The following is a 12265-nucleotide window of genomic DNA, read 5'->3' on the forward strand; positions in this document are numbered from 1 at the left end:
CTCACGCCCAATTTCCATTATAAGTCATTATTTTAAGATGTGTAACTTGGCTATAGAAAATTGCTCTATAAAGACACCTGAACAGCAAGTTCTCACATGATCAAGGAAAATTTAGGATGATGAAATGTTAAAAAAAAGAAGATAATAAATAGTCTTTAATAGCTTAGACTACCTTTCTGAGCTCTTAAAAGTTGAAAATGAGTTGTTGAGGTTTTGCTGTCGTTTTTTTTTCTCTTTTTCTTTTTTGGAAATAAAGACAACCTAATAGGCCTCCATCTAGAGCAGACTTCTAACTTCTTTGCCCTTATAAATCAGGCTATAAAGAGGTGAGAATCAGCTCCAGATTTGTTGCACCTTTCTTTCCTCGAGTCATGAATATTGCTATTTTCATTGGCCTTAGAAAAAATACAGTGCTGTTTGTAGTCATTAAAATAGACATTGTTTAAGGAAGGTCTCATTAATGTTCACTTTAAAAAATTCTGCCCTTGGGGCATTAAGTGGTAAAAAGAGCATGAGCTTTGGAGTAAAATAGCACAAAATTCAAATCCTGACTCCAGACTCAGAGCCTCAGTTTTCTCAAGCCTAAAATGAGGACTATAAGAATTGTAAGGATCACACGAGATGAGGCACACAATATCACCTAACACAGTGTCCAGTGCCATAAGCACACAATAAATAGTAACCAAGGTGATGATGGTGGCCATGATTTCTTTTCTTGGGAACAAAAATATAGTGTCTCATCTGGGCCAAAAAGATTGGCAGAATTGTAAGTCAACGTAAGGGAAGGCTCTTATCAATCACATTTCATGAACTTCAGTTAATGGTTGGGGAACACACACACATACACAATGAACTTTCCATCCTTCTGAGTCTCAGGAAACAAGCAGTGAAGAAAAGTTTCTGAAAGTAGAGAAAGGGAAGGAAGATATAAAATTCATGGAAAAATAACTACTTATTTGCCAGTCTCTTGTGCAACTTAAAGTAAATTAATATAGTGCCCAAAGAAAAGCCTACAAATAAGTATCAAGAAATTCAGTAGCCTTAAGATAGCATAAGAATAGAATCTCACAGGATAAGGCTATTGAGAACCCTACTCCCCTTTAAATACCTTTTCAGTCACTACCACCAGAAGCAAGAGGGATTTTCTCACTTCTTTGACCCAGACTTAAGTGATAACAGAGGATGAGATGGTGGATACCACAATCGTGCTGAAAGACCTTGACACAGAAAACCAAGCTACTATGCTCCTGAGTTAATCCAACTGAATGTCTGGGAGTTAAATCATATTCTTGTCATCTTGTGGATGTATGTTGATACAGTTCACCATGTATCCCTTGTATGTACTTAACACAATTCATCCCATTTAGCCAACAACACTGAAATAATGGATTCTTGACAGTGACTCCAGTTTGGATGTTGCATTTGCAAGCAAAACACACTCTACTTCCTCAATATTGGCTGCTTTAGTGGAGGCTCTTACAGCTGACAACACAACAGAGAACTTCATAAAGAAAGTCTCATGATAGCTGTTATTTATTATGCAAATACTGCCTGCCATGGCAACATTGCATCCAGGAGTTTGCTTTATTTGCGCTAGGACATGGCCTGCATATTCAAATGAAGGCAGCCGTACATTATGCCTACACATTACAAAGATTTTGTTTTCCTTGACACTTACAGGAGAACAAACTGCAATTAATATAGCCTGTTTAAGCAGACAGCACCCAATTAGTTATCATCCATTTTCAGATTGGGATGCTAGACAAAAAACATGGAGCTGGGTTCCTTATTCAAAAGGAAAATACATCCAAACTACAGGTTTTCAAAGACACATTTAACTCACAATGGCAAGGATACTCACTTAGCCTTTAATGTGAAATGGAGTGTTAATTTTTCTCTGTCACCTCTTAATTGCTTCCTTATTATACTGTTCAAGCAGTTAATTGCTAGACTGAGTGAAAGAGTGTTTTCAGGGGAAAGGAAATGCCACAGCATGAAAGAAAAAAAATAGAAGCAGTTCACTAGCGTAATTGGGTCTGATATAACATTAGCTATGGTATTCCTTTTAATGGTACCTACAAAAATTAATAGGCAAAGCCAAATTGTTTGTGATTGGGGAAGCAGAGAAAGATTAAGTCACTTGGCATACCTACATGTGACTTGCATCTCCGTCATTTTACCAAGCAAGCAAGTAGACTCTTCCCTGCCATCCACACTTGGCCCAGATGCCCGCTGCCTTTCCCATGTGTGGTGCAGATGGGACATCTCCATGAGCTGGATGTTCCGAGTGCAGAAGCTGGTTCCGGGGAGCCTTGTGGACACTTATTTGCTGCCCTCCCTGGATTAACCCTTAACAGTATAATTGAGGGGGAAGAGAAAACAGAAAGCTGTTGACACGTGTCCTACGCTTCTCAATGCTTTGGAGCTCCCCCTACAATTCCATTTGTCCCTTAGAAAAATTGACCCCTCCTTTCAGTACCATCAAAGATGGGAGTTGACACTGTCAGAGCTTGATTGTGCTTCTTCAGCAAAGAAATGGATAGTCAGAAAAAAAGGCAAGAATTAAAGACATTTTTTAAAAAAAACAAAACATAGATCACTGGCTTTAATGAGGATGTTTGCATGCCGATGGTACAGAATTCCTAATAAGTATTATTTTCTACATCATCTAATTTTATTAGAGCATAGCAATTATTAAAGAATAAAGATGGTAAAGAAAACACTTGCTTAAACTATGAGGTTAAAGAAGGATTTTTTGTTTGTATTGCATTTTAATTATGATCAAAAGAATTAACTTTGTTGTATCTTACATTTTACTTCCCAATGAAATATAGGAAAAATGTAAACTATTTACTGAATTGTGTTCATTAGCCTTTACTCAATGAGTAGCTCATTAGCCTAATTCTATCAGCCATTCCTGTTTACTGCTTATTGATATCTGCAGATCTTCTCTTGGTTTTGCCTCTGGAAAGTGAGGGATAAAAGATGGAGAGAGTGACTGGGGGGTGGATTCCTTCTGACTAGAACAATAATATCAAACTGTACAAATGACCCACCTCCAAAGATGCAGAAGTAGAGAAAATTCAATCCTGAAGTAGATAATGCTCAAGTATAAGGTAGAGAACTACTAGTCAAGTAATTAAAATGTTTACTATAAAACATTATGAACAAAATCTTCTAAGTTTTGCACTCTTCTGCCTATGACTGTAGGGCAAACAATCTAGAATAGTGGTTCTTAACCTTGGATCCATTCATGGGAATCAGGGGTCCATAATCAACTTAAAATGTTGCATAAGAATTCTATGTGAATATGAGTCTCTGTACATTTTTCTCAGAGAGGTAATCATTTTGTATGCCATATAACAAATTATCAGAAATTCAATGGAATAAAACAGAACATACATTTATCTTACTGTATCTGTTGGTCAAGTGTATGCATGCCTCATCAGGATCCTCTGAGAAGTTGCCACCAAAGTGTCAGGCAACATTTCATTGTCATCTCCAGACATGACTGGGGAAGGGTCCTCTTCCTAGTTCACTCTGGTTATTGGCAGAATTCACTTCCTTCTGGTTGTAGGACTTGTGGCAGCTTGCTTCATCAAAAGCAACAAGGAGAGAAAGACCGTAGAGTCAGTCTGACAGCAAGAAGGAGTTTTATAACAAAATAAATTATAATAAAACATAGAGTGATAGCACATCAACTTTGCCATATTCTATTGGTTATACAAAAGCCGCATATACTACACACATTCAAAAGGAAGGGAATATACAAGGCTGCAAACACCAGGAGGCATGGAAAATGGAGGCCACCTTAGCTTTTCAGATCTTCAGACAGATATAAGATTTTTTTAAAAGTTATAAACCACTGATCTGGTCTACAGAGTGAATGAAAGTCGCTCAGTCGTGTCCGACTCTTTGAGACCCCATGGACTGTACAGTCCATGGAATGCTCCAGGCCAGAATACTGGAGTGGGTAGCCTTTCCCTTCTCTAGGGGATTTTCCCAATCCAGGGATCAAACCCAGGTCTCCCGCGTTGCAGGCAGATTCTTTACCAGCTGAGCCACAAGGGAAGCCACATGGGAATTCTAGCTAGGTCATAAAAAATTATATGGTTTCTGCTGCGTGTACACTCTGTCTCTCTGTTTCTCTGGGCTATTTCTTGGAATGATTACCTGTGGAGGCAGGCCACCATTCCATAAGGAAGCCCAAACTTGCCCCTACAAGTTTGGTCTACAGAGTACATATGTATTATTCATTATCTATTGCTGAGTTACAGATTAGCACAAAACTTAGTTTCTTATAACAATGATAATCACTTATCCCTCAGGGTTTCTGTGGGTCAGGAATTCAGACAAGGTACAGTGTGCAGGGCTTGTAGCTGCTCCAGGATCTGAGGTCTCAGCTGGAAGATTCCACAACTGGGAGTCACCTGAAAGTTCATTCAGTCATACGTCCAGTGGTTCATTCCTACTATTGGTTAGGGCCCTTGGTTCCTCTCCACATGCGTTTTTTGTGTGGTCTCTTTAGGGGCAAGTTTGGGCTTCCTTACACAATGGTAGCTGGCCTCCACAGGTGATCATTCCAAGAAATAGCACAGAGAGACAGAGGGTGCACATCAGCAGAAGCCATATCATTTTTTGTGACCTAGCCAGAATTCCCATAGCTTTACTTCTAATGTATTCTACTCATGAAAGCAGTTAGAAAGATTCACTCAATCTCAGGATAAAGAGAACAGAGACTCCACCTCTCACTGGCAAAGGAGATGGAATAAATATGTGAGCTGGGTCATTCTGGAAAATATAATCTGCCACAATAAATGTAGGCCTTCAACAAATATTTACTAGAACCCTCCAGTTTGTGTAGGTAACTGATCTAGTCCATTTACCAACATTTATTGAGCTGTAACTCTGAGACTTAAAGCATCCCAGAGAAGTCCCAACACTAAACAGAACTCAGGGTTTGTAACTGAGTCCCCATTATCTTACAGAGACCTGCCCTTTATAAGGGTCTTTTACCTTTAACGGACACAGAATCTCCAGTCTCACAAATGAATTCCCTTCATCTTACCATAGAAATGCTCTAAAAATTGTTCCCCTGCATTTTGCAGATACAGCAAATTAACAATCACATGATTCAGTACTCATTTCTTTTTTGTTTAATCAATACATATTTATTGAATATCTACTATATGCCAGACACTGTTCTAAGCACTGATGAACAAGCACTGAATTACAAGGACGAACAAAGTAGACATTGTTCCTGCACTTAGTGAGCTCCCAGTCCAGTATAGGAAACTAAAAACTAAGCAAGAAATTGTAACACGCTGTGATAAATGCTATGAAGAAGGAAATACACACAGTGCCATGGGCTTGGGTTGAAGGAAAGCTATGACCAACCTAGACAGCATATTAAAAAGCAGAGTCATTACTTCACCAACAAAGGTCCATCTAGTCAAAGCTATGTTTTTTACAGAAGTCAAGTATGGATGTGAGAGTTGGACTATAAAGAAAGTTGAGCGCCGAAGAATTGATGCTTTTGAACTGTGGTGTTGGAGAAGACTCTTGAGAATCCCTTGGACTGCAAGGAGATCCAATCAGTCAGTCTTAAAGAAAACCAGTCCTGAATATTCATCGGAAGGACTGATGCTGAAGCTGAAACTCCAATACTTCGGCCACCTGATGCGAAGAACTGACTCACTGGAAAAAACCCTGATGCTGGGAAAGATTGAAGGCAGGAGGAGAAGGGGACGGCAGAGGATGAGATGGTTGGATGGCATCACCAACTCGATGGACATGAGTTTGAGCAAGCTCCAGGGGTTGGTGATGGACAGGGAAGCCTGGTGTCCTGCAGTCCATGGGCTCACAAAGAGTCGGACATGACTGAGCAACTGAACTGACTAACCAATGGGCTTGGGTTAAGAAATAATTCTTGAAGGAAATAACAGTTACCTGCAAATTCTACATGTTGTTTAAAGGCAAATAATTCTTACAGTATAAAACGTAGACACTTACTGAGTGCTTAATAAACCCTTGTTCTCTTCTAAAATCTTCAATGGGGTGCAACTTTTTAGTAGGACATTTATAGCTTTATGTGACTTGGTATTGCCCTTATTTTCCAGTCCCATCCATCACCACACCCTTCCAACCACCCTGCATTCTCAGCATTCCTAAAAATGGCATACACTTTTACACTGCTACAATCTTTGTGATGTTAGTATAGCCTTGAATGCACCTCCTGTTCTGTGTGTGTGTTTTCTGTCTTATTCATTCCAAAAGAATTAATTCAAATGTTATGTTATACCCGAAGCCTTTCTTGATCAACATCACCCAAGCTGGGACGAACTGTACCTTTCTCTTGGTATCTACAGTACTAAGCTTACACCAATTATTTCACTTTGTCTGGTATTATAATTAGGGCTTTCCTGGTGGCTCAGAGGGTAACGCATCTGCCTGCAATGCGGGAGACCTGTGTTTGATCCCTGGGTCGGGAAGATCCCCTGGAGAAGGAAATGGCAACCCCCTCCAGTACTCTTGCCTGGAAAATACCATGGATGGAGGAGCCTGGTAGCCACAGTCCATGGGGTCGCAAAGAGTCGACACGACTGAGCATTATAATTACTTCTCTTTGTCACCCCCCACCTTATTTATTCATTCATTCACTGATGGGTCAACAAGCATATATGCTATGTATTGTTGTATTATGCCAGATGCTGAAGATACAATGTCAGAAAAAATAGGCAAGTTTCTTGCCCTTAAGAGAGTACCCCACTGTCATTATTTTACTGCTGGTTGACTGGAATTCACCATATCATTTGTTTCCTTTTTTTCTTCCTTCTGCCCTACAGAAAATAGTTTCAAACAAAGAATTAATTATTACTGTAGTATTAAAATCAGGAATAAAAAATATTAACACAAAAAAGAAACTATCCCACTGTTCTTAGCACAATAATTCATGCAGTTCAGAAGTCCAGTGTATGTTGAATAATATTGGGATCAGTGGTTTGAATCTCGACTATATCTCTCTAAATATATCACAGAAAGTTTATGATTAGAAACTAAGACTATAGGTTACTTCTTAGATGGATCAACTAGTTCAAATCCAAATGACCCCAAGATGAGTTGTTCCAAAGGTTCTGTTGATTACCATTTTAATAAAATAGCTAAATTGTCCCACATAAGCTGAGAGACTGTATCATTTGGATGTGTGGTTTCATTCACTCTAGCAAGCTATCACTGTACCAATCCTAGAGCAGTATGATTCCTAGAGTAGAGTTTTGTTAAGTGAGTACCACTGTTTGCATAATATCTTATCCCCCAATTTTATTGAGAAATAATTTACATACATCACTATATAAGTTTAAGGCATCCAGCATGGTGGTTTAATTTACATATATTATGAAATGATGACCCCAAACATATTCATCATCTCAGATAGACATAATGAAAGAAAAGAAAAAAATTTCTCCTTATGCTGAGAAAGATCACATACCTTAAAAACATTAATGCAGAATGAGATTCCTGGATGGACTTCCCATTTATTTTCTTCCCTTCAGATAATAAGTCCATGGGCCATTTGTCTTACTGTACATTTCATACTGCCTTCATTTTCTACAACAAATTATCCCCAAGTGATATGCACTGTGTTTAGACACAGTTTTAAACTGCCTCCAGCAATTGTCTAGGAAAACCAACAAAAGCCATCAAACTACTTGAGACAATAGAAATAGAGACAGTGCTATTCTAGCTCCCTCTCCAACTTATTTGTAAGGCCTCCTCAGACAGCCATTTTGCTTTTTTGCATTTCTTTTCCATGGGGATGGTCTTGATCCCTGTCTCCTGTACAATGTCATGAACCTCCGTCCATAGTTCATCAGGCACTCTGTCTATCAGATCTAGTCCCTTAAATCTATTTCTCACTTCCACTGCATAATCATAAGAGATTTGATCTAAGTCATACCTGAATGGTCTAATGGTTTTCCCTACTTTCTTCAATTTAAGTCTGAATTTGGCAACAAGGAGTTCATGATCTGAGCCACAGTCAACTCCTGGTCTTGTTTTTGCTGACATAGAGCTTCTCCATCTTTGGCTGCAAAGAATATAATCAATCTGATTTCGGGGTTGACCATCTGGTGATGTCCATGTGTAGAGTCTTCTCTTGTGTTCTTGGAAGAGGGTGTTTGCTATGACCAGTGCGTTCTCTTGGCAGAATTCTATTAGCCTTTGCCCTGCTTCATTCTGTACTCCAAGGCCAAATTTGCCTGTTACTCCAGGTGTTTCTTGACTTCCTACTTTTGCATTCCAGTCCCCTATAATGAAAAGGACATCTTGTTTGGCTGTTAGTTCTAAAAGGTCATGTAGGTCTTCATAGATCCGTTCAACTTCAGCTTCTTCAGCATTACTGGTTGGGGCATAGGCTTGGATTACCGTGATATTGAATGGTTTGCCTTGGAAACAAACAGAGATCATTCTGTCGTTTTTGAGATTGCATCCAAGTACTGCATTTCAGACTCTTTTGTTGACTATGATGGCTACTCCATTACTTCTAAGGGATTTCTGCCCACAGTAGTAGATATAATGGTCATCTGAGTTAAATTCACCCATTTCAGCCCATTTTAGTTCGCTGATTCCTAGAATGTCGATGTTCACTCTTGCCATCTCCTGTTTGACCACTTTCAATTTGCCTTGATTCATGGACTTAACATTCCAGGTTCCTATGCAATATTGCTCTTTATAGCATCATACCTCGCTTCTATCACCAGTCCCTTCCACAACGGGGTACTGTTTTTGCTTTGGCTCCATCCATTCATTCTTTCTGTAGTTATTTCTCCACTGATCTCCAGTAGCATATTGGGCACCTACAAACCTGGGGAGTTTCTCTTTCAATGTCCTATCTTTTTGCCTTTTCATACTGTTCATGGGGTTCTCATTGGAAAAGACCCTGATGCTGGGAAAGATTGAGGGCAGGAGGAGAAGGGGACGACAGAGGATGAGATGGCTGGATGGCATCATCGACTCGATGGACATGGGTTTGGGTGGACTCAGGGAGTTGGTGATGGACAGGGAGGCCTGGCATGCTGCAATTCATGGGGTCACAAAGAGTGGGACAGGACTGAGCGACTGAAGTGAACTCCAACTTATTCTAGATAAGTTTATCTAGAATACTAGATAAACTAGTATTCACTCTCTTTCTAAACCTTATCAGCACTCCCTAGATCTAATCACTCTTCCTTCTAATCCATGTTGTCACCTTCTGTCTTCAAATGAGACCTCTGACAAGTTTTTAAATGATCCTCCTCTGTTAGCATAATCTTAATAATTCTAATAACATAGGCCTGGTTTACATATGTAGAACTCCTGCTGCTGCTGCTGCTGTTAAGTTGCTTCAGTTGTGTCTGACTCTGTGCGACCCCAGAGACGGCAGCCCACCAGGCTCCCCCGTCCCTGGGAGTTTCCAGGCAAGAACACTAGAGTGGGTCGCCATTTCCTTCTCCAGTGTAGAACTCCTAAATCAATATATATACCCTGACTGACACTGAATTTTTTCTTAAAATATTATGTATGCCATGAATTCCTTCCTGTACTATAGCCTATATTCGGATCTCTCACAGTGTCCCACATTTGAAATAAAGGATGCTGTTTTATACACCTGGTGCAGTTTGAAAATAAAAAAAGTATATACCATTGGTGGATAATTAAATTGAACAATCTGATGTCTGACTTCTATACAAATTCATTTTTATTAAACTATGTATCCATTCCTGCTTCTATGTATTAAGTTATTTACCTAAATCTCTCTTCTTTTTTTGTTAGCTTCCAGTTCTCTATTGTCTAAGCATACAGACAATGTACCCTATAGCTTTGAACTTAATTTAGCAGACTGTCTTTTTGTACCACTTTACAATCTGCAATATTTGCATTTCTATACATCCCTTTAATTCACAAAGAACTGTACATCTCCTCCAGAGGAGGCTGAAAAATGAAGGTACAGAAATATTAAAATCCTATATAACTTGAAAAATGATTTAAAATATCCATTCATATAAATATAAATGATCTCTTTTTGTTGCTAGCTTCTAATGGCTTCATTTTAAAAATATGTAGAAGGTCCTCATTATACCACAAAAGAGTCAAGGGAGACAATTTTCCTTGCCAGCCCATGAATTTATGCACTTTCTCATAGAGTTGGAAATTGCTGTTAACAGAATCTTTCTCTGAGATTCCATCTCTGTATACTTTATTTGATGTCTGCTGTCACCAAATCAAATCTAGACTGTTGTACAAACCAACATAAGACAGGTCATCTAAAAGTGGGGCTCTTCCATTGTTTTCCCCCAACAAGCCTAAAGTTACTTTTTTGTATGTCATAATTGGAACAAATACAACAATAAACATATTTCAAAAAGTCCCTGAAATAGACTGTTTTTAATAATCTTTAAATTATTAGAAGAAAGGATATCTGTAGAGTAAATGCAAATTAGCAATAATGAGAAGTAATTTTTTAAAGACCAAAGAAAGAATCAGAACAAATGTGGAAAAGAGTAAACAGTAAAAATCCAGGATCAACACTAGAACTTTATTTAATCTTTCTGTAAATAATCTGGCAATCATGTATAGCAAAATCTGCATGAGTATTTTTTTTTGCTGATTCACTTTGTGTACAGCAGAAAGTAACACCACATTGTAAAGCATTTATACTCCAATAATAATTTTTTAAAAATCTGGGACTGAACAAATCAAGCAGAGAGGGGACAGGGGCACTGGCAGCAGCAGTCCTGGGAGGCGCAGGGTGTTGGCATAAGTCCTTTTGGAGGTCTACCATAGAGCCTGTTGCCCTACCATAGAGACTGCAAACTCTAGAACTGGGCCACCTCACGCCAAACAACTAATAGGGAGGGAGCACAGTCCCACCCATAAGCAGAAAACTGGATTAAAGATTTACTGAGCATGACCCTGCCCACCAGAGCAAGACCCAGTTTTCCCCACAGCCAGTCCCTCCCATCAGGAAGGTTCCATGAGCCTCTCATTGTCACCCATCAGAAGGCAGACAGAAGAAGAAAGACCTATAATCCCATAGCCTCCAGAAGGAAAACCACAATCCCAGAAAGCTAACCAAATGATCACATGGATCACAGCCTTGTGTAACTCAATGAAACTATAAGTCATGCTGTCTGTGCTGGGCCATCCAAGACGGACGGGTCATGGTGGAGAGTTCTGACAAAACGTGGTCCACTGGAGAAGAGAATGGCAGACCACTTTAGTATTCTTGCCTTGAATGCTGAACAGAATGAAACAGTATGAAAAGGGGGAAGGAACAATGATCGATTATAAACATTTGAGAATGCAAGCAATTGAGGATTCTGCTTCTTGCCTCAGGATGGAGGAACGGCACACAAAGAACAAGAATTTCCTCTTCAGATTTCTCACTCAAAGCTCCAATAGCAGAGCATACTGCAGCCATTGCTCAAAGAATCTTCTTTTCACTGAGGATAAACTGAGCTGAATTTCAGCCAGCCAGGTAGGTGTGGTGGTGAAGGAAATGTGCCCTTCCTCATACATTGGTCATTTACATCTTTAATAACTACTCCACAGTGGTTGCCTCTCAAACAATTTGACTGAGTGCAAGCATCAACAAAGCTAGGGAACTCAATCTAGTTGAAATTTATCTTAGAAAAGCACCAAAACATTTTATTTCAACGAAAAATATCTCCTCCCGATTTACATTGTTATCATCTATAGTAAGTCTTATCTTGAATGAGTACAGTTATTACAGGCACCTAGGACAGCTCTTAGTTATAAAGACATTAAAAATTTATCATTTAAAGATTATTGCTAAATGCAAAAACTTCTAGTATACCTTAATATTAGAAGTATCAAGAAAGTACTTAATTCCATTGTTTGAGAAGATTTAACTGTGGGATTCCCTCAAGTTGACTCATGGAACCTTAGCTTAAGTAAATTTTTAAAAAGACGTTATTTTTGTAGAGTAGTATTTGGTTCGTGGGTAGTAAAATTGAGAGGAAAGCACTTCTCGTATACCCCTTGAGTTCACACATGCGTAGTCTCTCCCACTTTCAGTAATACTCACCAGAGTGGTACTCGTTAAACTTAATAAAGCTACATTAATAAATCATATTCACCCAAAGTTGACACTACATTACGGTTCCAGAGAAATCTGGAACTCTTTACTGACTACACCAAAGCCTTTGACTATGTGGATCACAACAAACTGGGAAATTCTTCAAGAGATGGGAAAACCAGACCACCT

At 39.1% G+C, this 12265-nt stretch overlaps 1 long non-coding RNA gene across 1 annotated transcript in view; it reads right to left on the reverse strand.

Moving 5' to 3' along the window:
• Window positions 1-222: 222 nt before the first annotated feature.
• Window positions 223-12265, reverse strand: part of LOC145535855 (uncharacterized) — a 245407-nt gene continuing 233364 nt past the window's right edge. Inside the window, exon 4 of the long non-coding RNA XR_014075516.1 lies at window positions 223-3593. This is a non-coding gene — a long non-coding RNA (uncharacterized LOC145535855). The remainder of the gene's footprint in view (window positions 3594-12265) is intronic.

Source organism: Giraffa tippelskirchi, chromosome X (assembly GCF_054371585.1).
Source record: "Giraffa tippelskirchi isolate mGirTip1 chromosome X, T2T-mGirTip1v1.2.pri, whole genome shotgun sequence".
NCBI classification, from domain to species: Eukaryota; Metazoa; Chordata; class Mammalia; order Artiodactyla; family Giraffidae; genus Giraffa; species Giraffa tippelskirchi.